Below are 20077 nucleotides of genomic sequence, written 5' to 3' on the forward strand. Positions count from 1 at the left end.
TATATATATATATATATATATATATATATATATATACCACATCTGCTTGATCCATTCATCAGTTGATGGACATTTAGGCTCGTTCCATGATTTGGCTATTGTAGAAACTGCTGCAATGAACCTTTAGTCCATTATAATATTTTGAGTCTTTAAAGTTTCATATGTTAAATATTGAAAACAACATCCTTTAAAATTGTATGTTAGCATCCCTACATTTTTAATGTGCCAGGGATTTCAAAAATAGCATCGGCACGAGACTCTTTGACCCCCAGTTTCCCTCTGCCAGCTGTTGCCCAGGAATAAGTCAGGGTGTGGGGTGGTAGCCAGGTGCAGCTCTGAGCACCTCTGATGGGAGCCTGGCCAGAACTCCAGTAGGGCGATCTCCGAGCACTTTTCCAAGTCTACATCATGCTTTCCACACGTGCAGCAAAATGCTCTACTCCTGTCAAAAAACACCAAAAATGGAGGCAGGTCTCCCTTCTAATCTGCGCCCCCCATGCCCACAACCCTGGCCATGTTCTAAGAGCTGACTACATTCAGTGGTTGTCTCCTGGGAGGTATTGTGGAGAGCAGTTGTCATTTTCTATTGTATGACTTTGATTTTCTGTTGCCATTGTACTTTGTTATTAGATTGGTGGCCAGCAGTGTCACGTGATGCAGGAATTCTGCCAGGAGACTTTCCTGCTTTCTCTCTGCACATAATATGGTTCAGGAACCTTGCAGCTGGCTTCAGGAGGCTCTCAATGTGTGATTTGTACATTTATTTTTTGTTCCCTTTGAGAACAGTTTTGAATGGTGCCTCTGTAAATGAGGGTCTTTCTTTCATGACAACATTTGTTAGGTTTATAGAGGGAATTAATGGGTTTGTTTGGGAAAATCCCTATTGGATTACCCAGAGTCGCCGCTTTGAAAAAGTTGCCAGGTTTTCGTTGAGACATTGTGAAAGTTTTGGGACAGTCCATTTACTGAGAACTGGGGCAAATTCATTGCACACAGGACGAGTTGAGGCTATGCTGAGATATTTATCGTCATCCCCTCTATTTGCACTTGATCTGTTTTGGCACATTGTATGATACCATTACTCTTTTAGGTGCTCTTGTACCAGCATGTTCTAACTTGGTTGTATATTTGCATTGTGGGTTTAAAATTTTTTTTTTCATGTTTATTTTTGTGAGAGGGGGAGGGGCAGAGACAGAGGGAGACACAGAATCTGAAGTAGGTTCCTGGCTCCGAGCTGTCAGCACAGAGCCTGACATGGGGCTCAAACTCACAAACCATGAGATCATGACATGAGCCGAAGTTGGACACTTAACCGACTGAGCCACCCAGGTGCCCCACATTGTGGGTTTTCTTTTTGCCAAGATATTATTATTTTAAACTATCAAGTTTGCTACTACCTTTGTCATTATTTTTCATTTTAATAAACCCCCTTTTTAAAACTGGATTCATTATTGCAAATTTGAGCTAAAGCACCACTTAGTAACAAAAATGTTAGACTTAACAGACACGATTAGTAGGAAGATGATGATATAAATGCACATCCACCACCGTGAACTGCGAACCTCACTGAACTTAACTGACATAACCAGCTCAGTGCTTGTGGATGGCAGGTGCACGTGATCATCATTCAAGTCACAGGCTGCAGTTCAGAGTACAGTCCCTCTGAGTTGAGAGGGAAGAGGAATCTTTACAGGCATAACCTTTTAGATTTAGTGAAAAGACTTCCATGCCTGTGTGGACCTTGGCCACATGGCTCAGAAAGGGCTGGTGGGAGCTGACCAGTCTAGGTGAAGGGCAGTCAGAGCTCACTTCACTTACCCCAGGAGGTCTCAGCAAGGACATTGGGTGGGGTCGCCAACCAAATGGAGTGTTTCTGGTATACTGGATCATTCCTAGGAGACAGGATCAGACCAAAGGCCATTGCTTCTCATGGGGCTAATGGGTGTAGTTGCTCTTATTTCAGCAGAGCCTAGCATCTGGTACTGTTGTCAGCCTTGTGTCAAATCAAAGTATCCAAATCTAAACCTACCCCTGTATCACCATAACCTCTGGTCACAATTTTCTACCTGATGGCCATCTCAAGTGGTCTTTGTAACAGAGCCTGAGAATGCCACCCCCAAGGGGAATGTTCTTGTGCTCTGCCACTGGACACACCTGGAAAGCACATATATAACTTTTAGGAGCCAGAGAGTAATTGGTATTAACAGGGTGACTGTGAACAATATCCTTATTCTTCTGTTTCAAATATGTGGAAAGTGTGTAAATAAAATGGCTTCAGCCCCCTTTCCTCTGCAATTGCCTGTTGCCTGGGAACCCTTTGGTGGACCACCCACTGGGGATCACCAGATAGAGTTAAATGTTTTATGAGGCCGACTGTCAAGGAGGCAGTTGCCACCACTCATCTCTGTCCTTTTTCTGCAGACTCACTAGGCTTCTAGGTTTTCTGAAAAGAAGACAGAAATGCCTTTTATTCTACTAGAGTGTTGGTGTGGGCTTTAAAATCAGTGCAGGTGGCCTCCCCCCTCCTCACCTGCTTTGCTGTCCTGAACTACTTACAGGTGCCTGCCCTTGCATGTCCCCAACATCTTTGCTGCTCAAGACATGCTCCTCCCCTGCTGTCCCTCTGATGCTTGCTCCTCGTGCTGTGTGCTTCTGCTTTCTGCCGAGATTTCTGGGGTACTGCTCGTCTTTCTCTCTTGTGTGTAGTGCTCTGTCCCTAAGACCCAGGGTGTGCCCCCATTCAGAGCAGCCCCGTCTCTGGCCTTTAGGTTTGTTTGTTTAACATGCAGTGGCCCTCAGTAATTGAAGATGACAGCACTGAGAAGAATTAATTATGCAGATCATGCGCTGTGGCTCAACAGCTACTTAGATGCATGTGAACTATTGTAGGTTTTTAGGCTATTGTCTGGTGCCTTGGAAAGTACTTAATTGAGCATAACCCTCACTTCCTCTGTTCTTTCCATCTGTGGGAACACAGCCAGGGAGTGTGCGTTATCTCAGGAGCAGGAGACTCCCTGGGAACTAAGCCCCCAGAAGCAAGCTTTCTCCTCGCCCCAGAGGCCTGCCTTTTTCCTGGCAAGGGCCTGGTGGCTTCAGTGGAAGTCTGGGCAGTCCAGTGGGTTCTTTAGCCACAGACTTAGAAGGGGCTAATCTCATGTTCAAGGTATATTGCTGCTGTCACTGTAGCTGCCCCTGACCACTCCTTCACACTGAGCAATCTTAGCGTGGCCTCTGGGATTTGATTTTGACATTGCTATTTGACTTGCCTTCAGATGTCCTGTGCTCCATTTACTGCATTGGAGGGGGACACTCCCATTCGATTTAAGATTTGAATTCGACTCATCCTATTGTCTGCTGGTTATGGTTGCCCTAGGCTTAGAACTCTCTTGAGTGACACAAGTGTGTGAGTGGGAAATAAAATACCCATGAAGGTTGATAGTTTAAAAAAAAAAATCAGAGGCACCTGGGTGGCCCAGTCGATTAAGCGGCCGACTTCTGCTCAGGTCATGATCTCTCGGTTTGTGAGTTCAAGCCCCACGTCAGGCTCTGTGCCGACTGCTCGGAGCCTGGAACCTACTTCAGATTCTGTGTCTCCCTCTCTCTCTGCCCTTTCCTGCTCATGCTCTGTCTCTCTGTCCCTCAAAAATAAATAAAATGTTAAAAAAAAATCAGAGACTGATTGCACAACAATGTGGGTATATTTAACACTGCTGAACTGTACACTTAAAAATGGTTAAGACAGTAAATTTCATGTATGTATAATTTATCACAGTTTAAAGTACTAATTATTAAAAAATCACCTCAAAGTCTTTTCCAGGCTTTCAGTGGTTAGGGATGAATTAGAATCCAGAAACATACTTATTAACCTTCTCAGCAGGCTAAAATATGCTTCTCTAAGCCCAGCAATTAATATGCATTTTAACAGTTCATTTTTTCCTATCATTTGCTCATAACAATTTTGATATTTTTGTTAGTATGAATTTATGAAATAATATTTCATAAATATTTTATTTTTGTTTTATTATCAGTAGGCTTTTGGCTTCTGGTTATAAATATTTAGGATATATTTTTCTTTGCAATCAGATCTCTATTTTTAGTAGCCGACAAGACAAGTACTTCAGACTCAAGATGTTCAGTATTGCATTTATGTTCATGGCTTGATTTTGCGAATCTCTAGTAAACTTACTGAAAACATCTCCTGCTCAAGAAAGCAAAGATATTCATTAAAAATGAATATCTCAAGTAACCATTTTGGGGTTTGATTTATAAAATTAGTGGCATGTGAGTGAACCATAGAGCATTTGGCAATATTTTGTCTTTAATAGGCATTTTTAAAGAGCTTCCTTGCTTGTGCTTAAGTTCCAGTAGTTTTCATTTTCATTTTTATCGTGTTAAAATATATTCACAGTGTTGTGCAACCATCACACCTCTATAGCTCCAGAACATTGTCATCACCCCTGATGGAAACACTTTATTAAGCTGTCACTTTCCGTCCTCCCCTCACATCCCCCTACCCCTGGAAACCACTAATTTCCTTTCTGTCCCTAAGGATTTGCCTATTTTGGACATTTCACACAAATAGATAGTACTACTTTTAAATCAAAATTTAAGTTAGTCTTCAGATAATTAAACCTGTCCTGTGTGTGTGTGTGTGTGTGTGTGTGTGTGTGTGTGTGTGTGTGATGTGATGGTGATATTTAAAAAAAACCCAACTTTTTAAAAAAGTTTCTTTATTTTGAGAGAGACAGAGCGAGCACAAGTGGGGGAGGGGCAGGGAGAGAAGGAGACCTTGAATCCCAGACAGGTTCTGCACTGTCAGCCTGGAGCCTGATGCTGGGCTTAAACCTACAGAACCATGAGATCATGACTTAAGCTGAAACCAAGAGTCCATATTTATCAACTGAGCCCCAGTTATATTTAAAAAAATCTTAATATCTAGCAACCTTGGGTTGGCTGTACTCTGTGTGAGGCATTCCTATATTAGAAGACTCTAAAGTCATTAAAGGAAGCTGTAGATATTCATTTATTGACATTACAACTGCATATAATGTTAACTAAGCCAGAAATCAGATTATAAAATTATAGGGTAAGATTGCATTCTGTACAATGAATGACAGGACCAAAGACAGTGTCTAAAAGGATGTAACCAGGGTATTGACAATGACATCTAAGGTATATAGTTTGAGTTTTCTTTATGACCTTTCCATAGGTCCTTATTTTCTGATTTGTGTGAACATTGACTTAAATGAGAAATAATGGCTTATCTGTTGCCTTAATCAGCACTAAAATGATCAGTATAAGACTTCTTAGTATTTTAAAAGTCTAACCAAAGTATATTAATATTCTTTCAATCAACTAGGTTAGACAAAAATTCATTGCCCATATAATTTTGAAAATGAAAATATTGCAAGTGCATTAGTATTGAATCCTTCAGTCTATGGTCATGGAGTGCAGTTGTGGCAAAATCAGTGTTTGAATTTTTAAAAATGTTTTTAAGAGAGCTCTAAGGATTAGCTCAACTAATGTAATTCCCAGAAAAGGGTAGACAACTCAACCAAGCAGTAAAATAAAGGAGTTAGACGAGATACTTCAAAGCTCTTTCATCCTGCAGATATGCTGTATAATGCTTTTAGGGCTCACGTTACCTGTTCTTGTAGCTGTAAAAAAAAAAAAAAAAGAGCATCTAAATATATGCCTTGGGCCATAGTCATAAACCTGGAAAAATGATTGAATTAAAAGAACGATTAGCCCACACACCTATTAAATGATCCATTTATATTATTGTGATGGAGAATGCAGCATCTTTTCAGGTACATATTTAAGATGAAATCATCAATTTTAGTCTAGAACTGCTTATGTCTATTATTTGTCTTTAAGCTTATTAGACCCTCTCAGACCCTCTACACATGTGGGTGTAGAAGAAATTCTAACCATGCTTCTCTTAGACTAATTTAAATTGTGATTTTCTAGTGTGAATCATTTTCATTCTATAATGTTTGGCAATCATTAATAAGATCAGACATGTTTCAGGCTTTCCCTAGCTTCACATTTTGTGCCTATGGTTTGCCTTTCTAAATACCTGCACTTCAGACAGTTTTTGACCAGGTGCTTTCCCATGATGCATGATGATCGTTCATGTTTATTTTAGTTGTGTTTTAACTACTTCAAATTTCTAAGGTAATTTGAGGAAAAGTATGTGGTATTTGAGGCGGCTGGGTGTAGGATGTTCGATATTTATGTGCTTCATTGAAGTTTCGGTTTTTGTAAATTTTTTTAGTGTGAACTATAACATACTATACCATACATAAATACAATAAAGTGAGTAAAATATGAATATACAGAATATACAGAATGACATCTGCTTAACCATCACTCAGGTCAAGAAGCAGAACATATCAAAGAAGCCCCCATTTATCCCTTCTCTACCATTGTGCCTTCCCCCCAGACATAACAAATACCTTATGTTTTATATTAATAACTATTGCTTTTGTAAAAATAGTTTTAGCACTTATTCATGTCTTATGCCCAATTTTAATTTCATCAGCTTTTGAACTTTTTCAAAATGGAATCATACCTTCTATATTAGATTACATCTTAATTCGTTTTCTCAGTATTGTTCAAAATTCATGATCATTGGGTGTAACTGCGTTAATTCGCTTACATTGCATAATGTATGACTGTACCTCATTCTGCTTGTCTGTTTTACTCCTCCTGGAACTTTGAGTTGTTTCTGTTTTTGGTTGCCATGGAACAGTGCTGCCATGAATATTCTTGTGTATATATCCTAATGAACATAATCACATGGAGATTGGAATTAAGCAACAGGATGTGTGACTTCTACTTTATTTTCATGACTGACACACTTTTTCCAACATGGCTGTATGAATATACTTTCTCAGTAACAATGTATGAGAGTTCCTCTTATGCCAAATCTTTTTCATGGTGGATTTTGTTCATTTAAATTGTCAACCTAAGTTACCAAAACGATAGGTATGCAGCAGAATTTTACTGTGGCTAAATTTTGTATTTCCCTTATTACCAGTTACATTCACAATTTTATACTTGAAGCCATTTGGAGTTTCTCTTTTGTAAAGCTCACGGGTATGTAATAGTTTCTTAAATATTCTCTATAAATCCTTTGTTAGTTGTGTGTTCGCCATCTTCTTTCATTCTGTGGCTTTTCACTCTCTTCATGGTGTCCCTTAGTGAACAGAAATCTTTCCCTAGTGAAACTTACTCATTTTTTTGTTCATAAAGAAGAAGACATTTTGTGTACTGTTTAAGAAGACCTTCTGTATAACAAGGTCTACAAGATATTCTTCCATATTATCTTTAAAAACATTTATTTATTTTGCTATTTTGTTGTTTAATCTACATAGACTTTACTTTTATTAATGATTTGAGGTAAGGGTCAAATGCTAATTTTTCCTCCCTTTCTCTCTCTTTCTCTTCTTTCCTTCCTGCTGATTTCTAGTATGGAAACCCAATTTCTCCAACACCATTATTCAAAAGGCCATTCTTTCTTCTCTGTTCTGCAGTGCTACCTTTGTCATAAATTAACATAAGAACATAACTATACACATATATGTAGTTGTGTATCTGGGCTTTCTATTCTATTCTACTGGTCAGCTTGTGCATCCCTGCACCAGTAACTACGGGCTTGATGACTATGATTGTGTGCGGTGTTTTCATATCGGCTAGACCAAGTCCTACTTAGTATTTTTTCAAGTACTTTAAGGATATTTTAGATACAACTGGCATGTCAATACATATTTTAAAACCAGCATATTAAGTTCTACAGAAATACTTGAGATTTTGAATGGAGTTGCGTTAAATGTATATATCAGTTTGGGAGAGATTTATTATCTCAAATGAATAATTTCTTTTAATCAAAAAATATGATGTGAATCTTCACTTAGTTAGATCTCTATTTTTGCTCTGTGGAGTTTTAGAATCTACCTTGGAGAGACCTGAACAGCTTTGGTTAGATTTATTCTTAGTACCTGATATTTTTTTTTCTGGCCAAAGTCTGCCAAATATAAGAAAATGTGTTAGTAATGTTATATTTAAAATTTTTACTTTTTAACTGTTGTTGTCACATAGAAATATATTCATCTTTCATATGGTGACCTTGTATCCACCTACTTTGTTAAATTCACTTATTAATTCTAGAATTTTTTCTATATATTCTTTTGGATTTTCTCTTTATAAGCATCCGTATCTTGTTTCTAATCTTAAAAAGGAAAGATTGCAGTGCATCTTTATTAATAAATGATTAAATTCAGTGGTGTTTGTGGAGACTCTCCTAGCACTGCCCCTCATCTGTGATCGGGGAACATTCCATGGAAGTATCTGTGAATGTGGGATTATGCTACCCTGCCCCAAATCTTGTAAGGAGTTTGGGATATTTGGATTTGTCCTTCTTACGGATAGGAGTCTAACATGATCCCAATCAATAAATTCATCCCAGTTACCCCAGACCCTTAAAATTAATTGTGGATCCAATTAGTATGATTATAAGCTATTTAAACTCCAAATTGAAAACTTTAAATATCTCTACCCCCAAAATGCTAGCAGTTATATTCTATAAGCCAGTGAACCCAAGATCACAATGCCACATTTTTGTGGCATTGTCCAATAGAACTTTCTGTGATGGTGGAATCATTTTCTATCTAGGCACTTAGAACTTGAAATCTGCCTAGTGCAACTGGAGAACTAACTGTTTTCTCAGTAATTAAAATGTAAAGTTAGATAACCAGATGTGGCTAATGGTAACTATGAGACTGTGCAGTAGAGAATACACATTTAGAAATATCTTTTCTTTTCTTTTCTTAAATTTGGCGGCCTTTGGCCAGAAAAAAAAAATTATTTCTCCCACTCTCATCTTTCTGAGACTTTCTTCTACCTTTTCTGGCTTTAGGCAGTTCTTAAGCATCATGTTTTGACGTCATGTTTCCTGAGGATCCTTGCAGTGGGCAGCCTATCCTGATCACCCATTTCTTTTTCTCGCAATGCTTACTTGGGATCCTGCTGCTTCCTCATGGTGTCACCTGAAAAAAGGAATTAAGTATGCTCTCTCTGTCCTTAGGGCCACTGGGTTAGGGAATTGCATTATTCAGCCAGTAAAATATTTCAGAATTTTCAAAGGGCATGGGGACAGTGGAGATGAGCTCATGTCACTTGGGTGAATTAGTGGAACTACAAAAGTTGGACATGGCGTTGGCCGATGAGGATTTCCACTGAGATGGGACGAAGGGGCAGACTTGGCACAAGTTAGCACCATATGTTCTTTAGCAGCAGCATCAGACTGTATCATTTCTGCCTAGTTTTCTGGTGTTTGTAGAACAACCCACTGCTATGATCACAGATCACAGTATTTAATATATTATAATTTGAAGAGATTTGTGGACCAATCTGAGCATGTGGTCACCATTGATGTCACTATTAAACCCAACCTCCTGGTAAATTGAATTTTGCCTTTAATAGGAAAGCTGGTGTATTTGAATTCTAGCAAAAATACTACATCTCTTCAATGATTCATTTCTTGATTGCATGATTTGCTCAAATAATTATTGAAAAACTATTATTATCAGGCGTTCTGCTAGGTAGTGCATATTTAAGAGTAAACAAACCCTCGAGGAAGTTAAAATTTATTGAGGGATATAGATAAGTATGGAGGTAGTTCCGATTGTTTAATGGCAGCTAGAATTATAGAAAACCAAGAATACCAGGTGTTGCAGAGGCACAGAAGAAGGGTACCTAATATTGGGTTGTTTATACAGTGCTTCAGAAAGGAAGGGATGTCTAATTTGAGACTGGAAGGGTGGTGAAGATTTACAGTGAGGGGGTGTGGGAAGGAAGAATGTTCTAGACAGATAAATGAGTTTCCTGTTGTTGCTATGACAAATTACCACACATTCTGCAAATTTAAAAAAGCAAAAATTATCTTCTAGTTCTGGAGGTCAGAAGTTCAGGAGTGGATCTCACTGGGATAAAGTCAAGGGTCAGCGGTGCTGTATTCCTTCTGGAGGCTCTAGAGGAGAATCTGTTTTTTGATTTTCTAGCTTTCCAAGGCTACCTGCTTTTTTGGCTTGTGGGTCTTCCTCTGTCTTCAAAGTTAGCAGCCTGGCATTTTTGCATACCTAACTCTAATTTCCTGTCTGCCTCTGCACTTATAGGGACTCTTGTGATTACCTTGGACCCTTCCAATCATCCAGGACCATCTCCCTATGTCAAGGCCAGTTTATTAGCAACCTTAATTCCATCTACAACCTCATTTCCCCTTTTCCATGTAATTTATATATTCCCACAGTTTGAGGATTAGGGGATTTGGAGTTCTGGGAGTTAGGACATAGACATTTTTGGAGGTGAGGGGAAGATGTCATTCTGTCTATTATAGCAAAGAAAAAACGTAACATATTTGAAGAGCTGAAAGAAATTCAGAATGACTAAAAGCTTACTTACTTCCATGGAGGAGAAAATAACAAGAGAAAGGACTAGAGGAGAAAGCCATGAAAACATAATTGTATATCAGCCTAAGGAAAATGAGGAACCATTAAAGAGTGAAATAATCAGATTTGAGTGATTAAAAAATTTCTTTATCTACACATGGAGCCTCTTAGCTTATATCACATGCCTATTTCCTGGACTATAAATTTGAAACTAGTTAATTTAGAATTATCAAAGCTTAATCTGAAATCTAAAATAGTAGAAAAATGTATATTATCAGAACACTGAAAACACAGTTCTGAAAAGATAAGATGACAGGCTTTTCAAAACAGTGATCAATATTTGGATTAGGACTTTTTCGTCTAGTGAATATTCAACACAGGTGGAGCCAAACTACACAGGGAGATTACTGAGTTAAGTACATGAAGTTTCCAAGGATACTCCTTCCAGCATAGCTAGGTCCGGGGGCCCAAATAACCCATCCCTGCTCCCCTCTGTGTTGGGATCATCATCCATCAGTAGGCTCTATCGTGGTGGAGATAAGACGTCTAATGAGAGCTCCAGGCTATACTGCCACTGAATCGTTCACCACAGCACCAAGGGTTGTCCAAGGGTTCAAGTGGAGTTCTGGAATTGAGTCTCACTGGACCACTTTGAGTTCTGTGCTCATTCCTGAACTAATCACTCTGGCCAGGAAGATGTAAAACATGAACAGAGTTGTCATCTCTGATATTTAGGCAATGATATTAAGAAAGTTTGCTTCTGAAAGTGACTGTGTTTTGAGAGTTGTGCTGAGCTTTGTAACTGAATTTCGATTAAAACGGTTCAGATAGATGCCTTGTCTAAATGTCTTTGTCCCCTATTATCATCAGTCTAGATCCAAAACCTATTATATTTTTGCTGGTGTCTGATTGCTCTCTATAAATGGACATGGATTTGAAATCTTAAGTTGTACATGTCTGTGTTCTGCAAAATTATCATTTAAAATCAGCACAAAGGACTTTGGTAATTGACATCATTTGCCTGACTTTGAAAATGGAAGTATTTAATTAAACTCCATACAAAAATGAAATAAAATCATGCTTTTATTTTAGATCACTTTCCTCCCTTAAGCAACTGACGGTCTCTTTCAGTCTCTGTCAGCAGATTTAATCTCACTTCTAGTAAATCCTTTTCAGTCACATTATCTTCATTTAAATACAGATGTGCTTTAGGATAATTCCCATGTTCTTTATACATTGAGCATGTAATGATATCCAGCTCCCAGCATTTCTGTTGTTTGTGCCTTAACATTTGTAAATGGGCCATCTCTACTTTTTTTAAGGGTGCAATTTTATATTGAGCAAATGGAAAATATATTAGAGTGTGGTTATTTCTCTGATTGGTTTTATTTATGTTCAAAGTGACAGAAACACTTGAAATCGCTCTTCGTCTTCATTATCTTCTGTTCTTAGGCACTGCCATTTCGAGTCAGCCTTCACCAACATTTCTCTGAAGATGACTTGCAGAAACACATCTCCAAATCTGACACCATCCTCCACATCCAGCTTTTTTCTTAACATTTATCTGTGGGCATCTGTGGGCATCACTTTTTTTTTTTTTTTTATAAACTTCACATCTCTAAAACTGACCTCCTTCTCTCTGAATTCACCATTGAACTCACTCTATCCAAATCACCAAGACTTGCCATTTTTTCCCTTTAGTTTCTGCTCATTTCTTTCCAGGATGAATGCTACCGACCTATCCAGTTTCTCAAAAGACTTTTGCACCTCCTTAATAACCTGAACTACTTTGGTCTCTGTTTCTTTCACTTCAATCTTGGTACGATTGAGATAAAAACTTTCTTAAAAACTGTTAAAGTTCAAAGAGTTTTGAGAATTGAAAGACTCCTTTTGACAGCAGGTTTAGAAGCAATTTTTCTTACCTTCTAACCTTTGGAGATTGAGTTGTTTGCTTGATATTATTTATTCTATGTGTGGCTGTCTTATCTTTCAGTGTGGACTATAAGTTCTCAGAGGGCAGAAAACATGGTTTATGCTTTACCCTTTTTACAGAACCAAGTACTGATCTTTATAAAAGGTTGATGCTCAGTAAACTTCACAATAAGATTATAAAAGAGAATGTTGAGGTTTGTTGAGAGGCTTGTCTTTCTTCAAGATGGCAGAACCAGTTGATGGGAGTAGCCTTCTCCACTCCTAAAGCAATGGAAATTCTAGAAAAATGTATGACATTTTTAATATTCAAAAGATTTAGAAAATATGTTCTCAAGGTTAGACTTGAGAAAGGGATATCTTAGGTGTGATGAATGAAGAGAAGGGCCACAGCATTGAACTGAAAGGGGACGACTTGAGCAGATGTGTGCTTTAGGGTCTAGAATTTTCAGTGGAGGCTTCAGATTTAGGAAATGGGCTTAAATGTGGGTAGGGAAGACCCAGTGGAAAAATTCTTAATTCAACCCATGCTGGAAATTATACCCCCACATTGTCCTTTCATGTTTGGTGAGCAAAATTTTCATCATATGGAAGCCCGAAGCTCAGGAACTAACATGAACTAACATGAACTTTGGTCTGCAAATCAGTGAACCTATAGAACCCCATCAGGGATACCTCTTCAACCCAAAAACTCCATGGGACCTCCATGGGGAGAACAGATTCTGAATTATTACGAGCTCCTGGGTGAATATTATGAACATATCTGAAAATCCACTGTCATGAGATATAGCCAGCAGGCACAACTGAGATCAAACTACCAATCACAGATAATAAGGAATACAGTCTGTGAGGCACAATGAAAGTGTTTAAAAAGAAATCACAGGCTCCTTTGGGGAAGGATAATCTAGAAATAAAAACAGAGCCATTTAGCTTTTTAAAATATTCTATATATTGGTTCAGGAATGGGCCAAACACAGCAAGGAGAAGATTAGTGTATTGCAGATGGATCTGAGGCCATATCACTGTTGAAGTGTGCGGAGCTGGGCTGTGACCGGAGACTGGGGCTTCTCATTCCACACATGGCACTGTTCAGGGTTACTCATTTCTCACTCATTTGCCCCCTTTTCAGTGGACATGGGGCATTTGGTAGGCGTAGGTCAGAGCTCCATGCTTCATTCCTTTTTTTTTGTTTTTGCCCCCTTTCCTTTAAGGCGATCTTACTTTTGTTAGCTGTGTCTGTGGAGGTGGAAGTGGTAATCCTAGGTCATGAGGAACAGGGCTACCATATTGGTAAGATGATATGGTGCCTAAAATTGTTCCAGTGACTGAGGGGAGAGCACCTAAGTGAAATGAGGTTGCTTTCTGTAGGATGGGACACTTCCTTCTTCTTTTCTCCTTTTCCCCAGCTGCAGTGTTCTCTGCCAGGTATTTATCGTCCTCACAGCTCTTCCCCTGACCCTGCTCAAGAGAGCTGCAGGTGGAATCTAACCCACCGTGGGTACCTAGGCAGTGCCCCCTTTGGGAGTCTTGCTTTGGGAGGCATGCCCCTCATGGGATAAGCAGGTTTCTTTCTGTATTCCCAGCCTTTTCTCTTTAGGTAAACCTGGGTCTTGTTCCAAGTATTCATGTTTTTTTCCACAGATTCCAATTTTCAGAGTCAAAATTGTGAATGATGTCATTATTTTTCTTGTGGTGCTGACATAGAGTAGGTTTTTAAAAAAATCTGCTGAAATGCCTCCTTTAGGAAAGATTGTTTCCTTTTATCCTGACTATGGGATGTTGGTAGCAGAGATGGGAAACAGAAAACTTGGGGTGCCTGGGTGGCATCCAACTTCAGCTCAGGTCATGATTTCATGGTTCATGGGGTCAAGCCCTGTGTTGGTTGGGCTCTGTGCTCACAGCTGAGAGCATGGAGCCTGTTTCAGATTCTGTGTGTGTGTGTGTGTGTGTGTGTGTGTGTGTCTCTCTCTCTCCCTCCCCCTCCCCCTCCCTGCTCATGCTATGTCTCTGTCTCTCTCAAAAGTAAACATTAAAAAATTAAAAGAGAAACAAAAATTAAACTTTTTATAAGTTTATAACTAAAGTTAACCTAACAGTAATACATGATATTAGGCAGTCATGTGACACTTTTGTTGTCACCTTAAATTAAAAGCAACACTACCACCACCTGATAACTATCGGTTTTAAAAATGCTTGTTTGCTACCCATCTGCATATCCATCTGTCTGTTCCCCCCTCCTGTATTATGTATTGTACCATCAAGGAGTTTTGGATGTCTAATTAAATTATGATTTGAACATCAAAAAGGCATCTGAAGAAAAGTTATCTGTGCCTACAAAGTGCTTGCATGTCTTTTTTGTCACTGTCGACTTATTTTTGTCATATTTAAAACCCAAGAAGCTTCCTGTACAAATAAGTGTACCCCATGTTCAGAAATGAAAAATAAACGTAGCATAATCTGCTAGGACTGATCATTGATTTTGGTGGTTTTACGTGTTTGAGGAAATAGGCATCTATGTGATGTTTATACTTTGTAGCTAACTCTGTGGGTGGAGTCTGTGCAGTTTTACCATTTAGTACATGGGTGGAGGTTTTGCCTCACATAATTACTCTGGAGGCATAGACATAGCCTTTTATTTATTTTTGGCCTCAGATTCTAAACATTCTTAAAAATTATTTTTAATGTTTTTTTAATTTCTTTTTGAGAGAGAGAGAGAGAGAGGGAGGGAGAGAGGGAGAGAGCGTGAGCAGGGGAGGGTCAGAGAGAGAAGGAGACACAGACTCTGAAGACAGGCTCCAGGCTCTGAGCTAGTGGTCAGCACAGAGCATGATGTGGGGCTCGAACCCACGAACCGTGAGATTATGACCCTAGCTAAAGTCGGACACTTAACTGACTGAGCCACCTAAGCGCCCCCAGATTCTTAACATTCTTTTATAGTTTGAAGATAAAGTAGTAAATCCTTGTGGCTGTCCCAGGAAAAGAAAATTTTTCCCATGTCCCATTGTCTCAGGCAGGTTAATAACATTCTGCAGTCTGTCTGTCATGATGGTTTGGGGAGGAGCTTCTGTGAACAAATTAAAGGCATTTCCCAAACCTCATATGTGACGGTTTTTCTTTCTTTCTCTCTGTTTCATCAACTCTGTGATCTAGAAACAAAATTGAGAGTGGAATTTAATTTTCCTCTTTATGACTTCTCTTACTCTTGTGAAGAAACAGAGATGTGTGATAAAGTGGCTGAAAAGCTGTGAGCCGAAGGCAGAGAGGGGCAGCGGAGGGTGGGTATGCTGGCAGACCGCCGTCCCTGACCACAGAGAGGCAATTCTGTGCTGATGGGAAATAGATGATACTCCTCAGGAGACTCTTGGGCGGTGGTTCCTGGGCAAAATCTGTGTCTTACTGCATTGAAATGGATAAGCTAACCATGTATAGAAAGCATAGCCTGCATCTTTTAAGGCAGCTCTGCCTTTATGAAGGTTACAGCAAAGAATTGTGCTAAGTTGTAATTCTTCACTGGAGTCAGGTAGAAAGTGAGCCTGAATTTGGTGATGTCCTTTAGACTTTGTTCCTGCTGTGCTCAGTCTTACTGTTTGAGAAAGGACCGAGGTTGAATTGTTGAAATCGCATGGGCAGTATTGAAAGATTTCAGCTGGTCTTGAAGAAAGTTTTTGGACATACAATTAAGCTCTGAATATGAGAAATGAAGACTTTTTTGAGGAAATTATATTTGATTAGCTTTTTTCAGTATTACATTATAACTGTCTCCCAAATTTCCTCCAAAATGTAACTTTCTAATGTTCTGCATATTAAAAGGGAGTAGACTGAGTAGGATGATGTTCACTTCTAATTTGTAGTATTTTTCCTGATTGGAAGAAATGGAAGCAATACAGAGAATCCCAGACTTAAATAATAATAATTATAAGTGTGAGTATATAATATAATAGTGACCAATTAGAGTCCTCTGCTCTAAGTCTGATGTGGTGCTAACTTTTTCCTGTGCAATTAATTCTTAGTAATCATTACCCATGTTGGACAGTTCGGGACCCTGGACTTAAGATGAGGCACAAGAATTAGTGTCAGCCCACAGAGCTGTGGCCACCTGTGAAGTGCTTGGTAGGTTTCCCTTTATCTCCCTTCCCACTCCCTTCTGTGGACAGCTGTTAACCGCACTCTGTGCACACCTGCTTATGGCCTCATTGTGACCCTTCCAGAGTTGGGGCAGGGTGCACAGAGAGGGTAACTCTGCGTCTGCAGCTTCTTTGTCTTTGTTGTGGCCCCTGTTCCCCCACTGTTACTATGTCCTGTCTTCTAGAGTCTACAGCTCCCTGTCAGGTCCCAACTGCATTCCTTCTTCAGCACCCCTGTCATACATCTCACCCGCTAACCAGCCCTGCTGTGACTAAATGTTCTGGATAACCCAAGCTCGTGTTAATTTTGAAGTGAAAGTAAGTCTGACCAGAGCCTTTCATGTGATTTTTTTCTCTTCCGTGGACTTTATGGTGAGAGGGGACACCTTAGGGAGGGAAGAATGAAGCTCAGAACAAAAGAGAGGAGCACCCTGAGAAGACCAGCAGTCCACTTCTTACAAAGGCCTCAAGGTTGCATGCTTGCTTCGGGGCAGCCCTGTGATGGTACTCTTGGCAGTGAGTTGTCCAGAGCAAGCCTGTGGTCCTGAGCTGCTGCAGGACATGGTGACTTTGGAATAATAGGAAGCAGGTGGAGTCTAGGAGGGTGGGGAAATAAAAAAAAGGTGACTGAAGAACCAGCTGGAATCAGAAATGTCTTGTTTTTCGAAATCTACAGGAGCAAAAGACCCCACCATCTACCTGCCTCCTTTCTTCCCTCTCCCACCTTTCCTAGACATTAGTCCCTTCCTCTGGGCCTTGAGAATTGCCCATTGACAAGTTTGGGCGGAGGTATGGATAGCTTCCCACAACACAAGCCAAAATACACTTCCCCTGGTGCCATTGTAAGCCAGTAGTTTGGTTCAGGGTACAGCACCAACCATGGGACACAGAATGTGCTCTGTCCGCTCTTTATGACCAGCCTGGCCATGCCAATCACTTGAAGTACATAGCTCCCATAAGAACATGTATTACAATTTTTAGGTTGCCTGCTTACCAAAGAATTTCTTGAGCAAAGCCTTTTTGCTTTTGTTTAATTTTTGTAATGCTTATCTAATTTAGAGAGACATAACGTGAGCAGGGGAGGGCAGAGAGAGAGGGAGACACAGAATCCGAAGCAGGCTCCAGACTCTGAGCTGTCAGCACAGAGTCTGATGTGGGGCTCAACTCACGAACTCATGACCTAAACCAAAGTCGTCCACTTAACTGACTGAGCCACCCAGGCGCCCCGAGCAAAGCCTTTTTGTAAGCAGTGAACTATTTGCATTTGTACTTGACTCATGAATCATTAGTGGTTCAATGAAAATAATGTGAGCTAAGTGTCTTATTAGCCTGAAAGATACCTACTGTGGGTGTGGGGGTTGGGGGGGAGGAGTGTGCACATGTAAGAGAGAGAGAGAAACTGTGGAAGGAGGGAGAGATTGTGATTTGAACAGACATTTGGAAATTTGGAAGGTACTGTCTCTGGAGTTTGATGGAGGGCATTAAATTTGTGGACTGATTTTAGCAAAATTGCTAATGTCTGTTAACAAAATACATGGTACCCTTCCAGCCTATCTTATATGAAATATGCTCCAAGTAGAGCATTTATTTTCTGTAGCAGTTTTTTCCTACTTGAAATGTATAGATTTTTACCAAAACATTTCCAAACATCTCTTTTGTATTGTGTACTATTTTGAATGAAGATCTTAATTTAACATTATTTTAAATTAATAAAATCAACATAGTTTATAGTTTTTCTGAACAACTGAATGCTTGTTCTAATCTCCCTTTTGTGCGGTAATTTTTTTCTTTACTCGATATTGGGCTAATTGCCATGAGTCATGTTGTAGCATAGGCAACAAGTGTGCCTTGTAAAACAATCTTGGGGGTTGGGGTGGAAAGTATGCAAAGGATGATGAAGTTTCCTGGAATGATGAGGTTTCTGCAGAAGCAGGATAGAACCAGCAGGGGGTTGATACAGGGGCCACAGCCTGTACTAGCAAGCCCCGAACTCTCTTCCATCAGAGCCACTCTCTTTCTGAGCATGGTGAAAGTTCCCTGACATCCTGTCCGACAGAAGGGATTTGGCCTGATTGCATGTCCCCAGTGAGGAGCCTTGCATTGGCTTTGCCCAGGATGCTGGGGAGACTTAAAAATCATGGTGTCTGCATGATGGTTACAACCACTTTGGAGCTGCCACATGTGAGCTGGACTGCAGTGTGTGAGCAGGGCACCAGAGGGACGGGCACAGGGTCTGGCTTCTCTGCGATGATGTTATACCAGCCAGGGAGGCAACAGGGAGCTTCATGTGGGAGGTACAGTGGGTCAGGTTTGATCTGTATCCTGAACACTTGAAAGAGTTTATATAAACAGGGTGATTTTGCACATGTGTACTAGCCTCTGTTTATGAGAGATCCCCGGTAGCATCTTATCAGGGATTACTTTTCATAAAATTTATATCCGGCTTGTGTCTTTGGGCCAGATGTGAACCCTCGTTTTGTAACTTATACGATAATTCATGTCCATCAAGGCCCTTGCCCACTGATTCCTAATCAAGAAACACCAAATTAAATCCCATTTCAGTTTAATGTATTTTCATTAGTAAATCTATCTCTGTGATGACATTATTAGATAAACAAGATATTCTTGAGTGACTGTCCCTTATTCCTCCAGTCCCCAGCTCCCCTGGCCGTCACTCACTTTAAGGCTTGCTTTTCCCCTTATTTTATCAAGTGACTTTTAACATTTTTTTTTTATCATGTCAATAAGACTATTGGTTCTGTTGGGTCCATTTTGTGTTGTTATTTCCCTTTCTTTTATCTCTCTCCTTCCATAAGTAGGAGCATTTCTTATAAGCCACTTTTCTTGTAAGCCCAGGTACCTAGACCTGGCCCCGTTAGCGTATGTGGGACTCAAGGGGAAGAATGCTCTTTCACAGTGGGAAGTAAGACTCTTAAATCTTAAGCTCCATGGGTTTAGTGCAAGTAGGGCATGATCTGCCCCAGGAATCTCCTGCAACTATTATAAAAAGGTGTACTCTTTCCTTAGGGGACAGAATATGATGGACTGTCACAGCACTATATGAAAATAAAACTCTACAAAGTAGTATCACAGAGCAGTCCAGAATTTAAAAGTTCCAGCTGCTAACTTTACCCCGAATGTTGAAAACCAAGCCTTGGAAAAGATTTCTTTTTTCTTTTACACTGATACTTGTTCAAAGTACATCTGCTTATGAAGGAGGAATTGGGTGTCTGTGGTCTAGCCCTTTGGAGAGTGAGCCCTAAGTACCACTACATGATGTGTAAATGGGGTGTGAAATGATAAGGAGTCGCAGGAGGCTGGTATGTGTAGTAAAACTTGTGGGTCTGAGATGATACTAGAGAAGAGAGAAGGGCATTGCTCTGTTGTCACTTGTTAGCCCTATTTCTGTAGGGTGCAGCTAACACTGCTTTAGCCACCTCTCCTATGAGATGTTGTGCTAATGAATTCACCCCTGTGACTTCTATGTGACTGCAGATTATGTTCATTTTGGTAAGGTTTTCCTTCAAGAGGGCCTTTTACAGAATTTCCTGTTAATGTATATATATGCCAAGA

At 39.9% G+C, this 20077-nt stretch overlaps 1 protein-coding gene and 1 long non-coding RNA gene across 3 annotated transcripts in view; one reads left to right on the forward strand and one right to left on the reverse strand.

Moving 5' to 3' along the window:
* Nucleotides 1–20077, forward strand: part of PTPRM (protein tyrosine phosphatase receptor type M) — a 755728-nt gene that overhangs the window by 203748 nt on the left and 531903 nt on the right. The gene's annotated exons all lie outside the window — the stretch shown is intronic.
* LOC115277879 overlaps nt 1–20077 on the reverse strand; it is a 39495-nt gene that overhangs the window by 4104 nt on the left and 15314 nt on the right. Inside the window, exons 2-4 of one of the 2 annotated variants that reach the window (XR_003902555.1) lie at nt 6684–6784; nt 5646–5657; nt 4815–4845 (exon numbers count right to left, since the gene is read on the reverse strand). This is a non-coding gene — a long non-coding RNA (uncharacterized LOC115277879). Of the gene's footprint in view, nt 1–4814; nt 4846–5645; nt 5658–6683; nt 6785–20077 lie in introns of those variants that run through there. The other variant, XR_003902554.1, reaches the window with a different exon arrangement.

This window comes from Suricata suricatta, chromosome 14 (assembly GCF_006229205.1).
Source record: "Suricata suricatta isolate VVHF042 chromosome 14, meerkat_22Aug2017_6uvM2_HiC, whole genome shotgun sequence".
NCBI lineage: Eukaryota > Metazoa > Chordata > Mammalia > Carnivora > Herpestidae > Suricata > Suricata suricatta.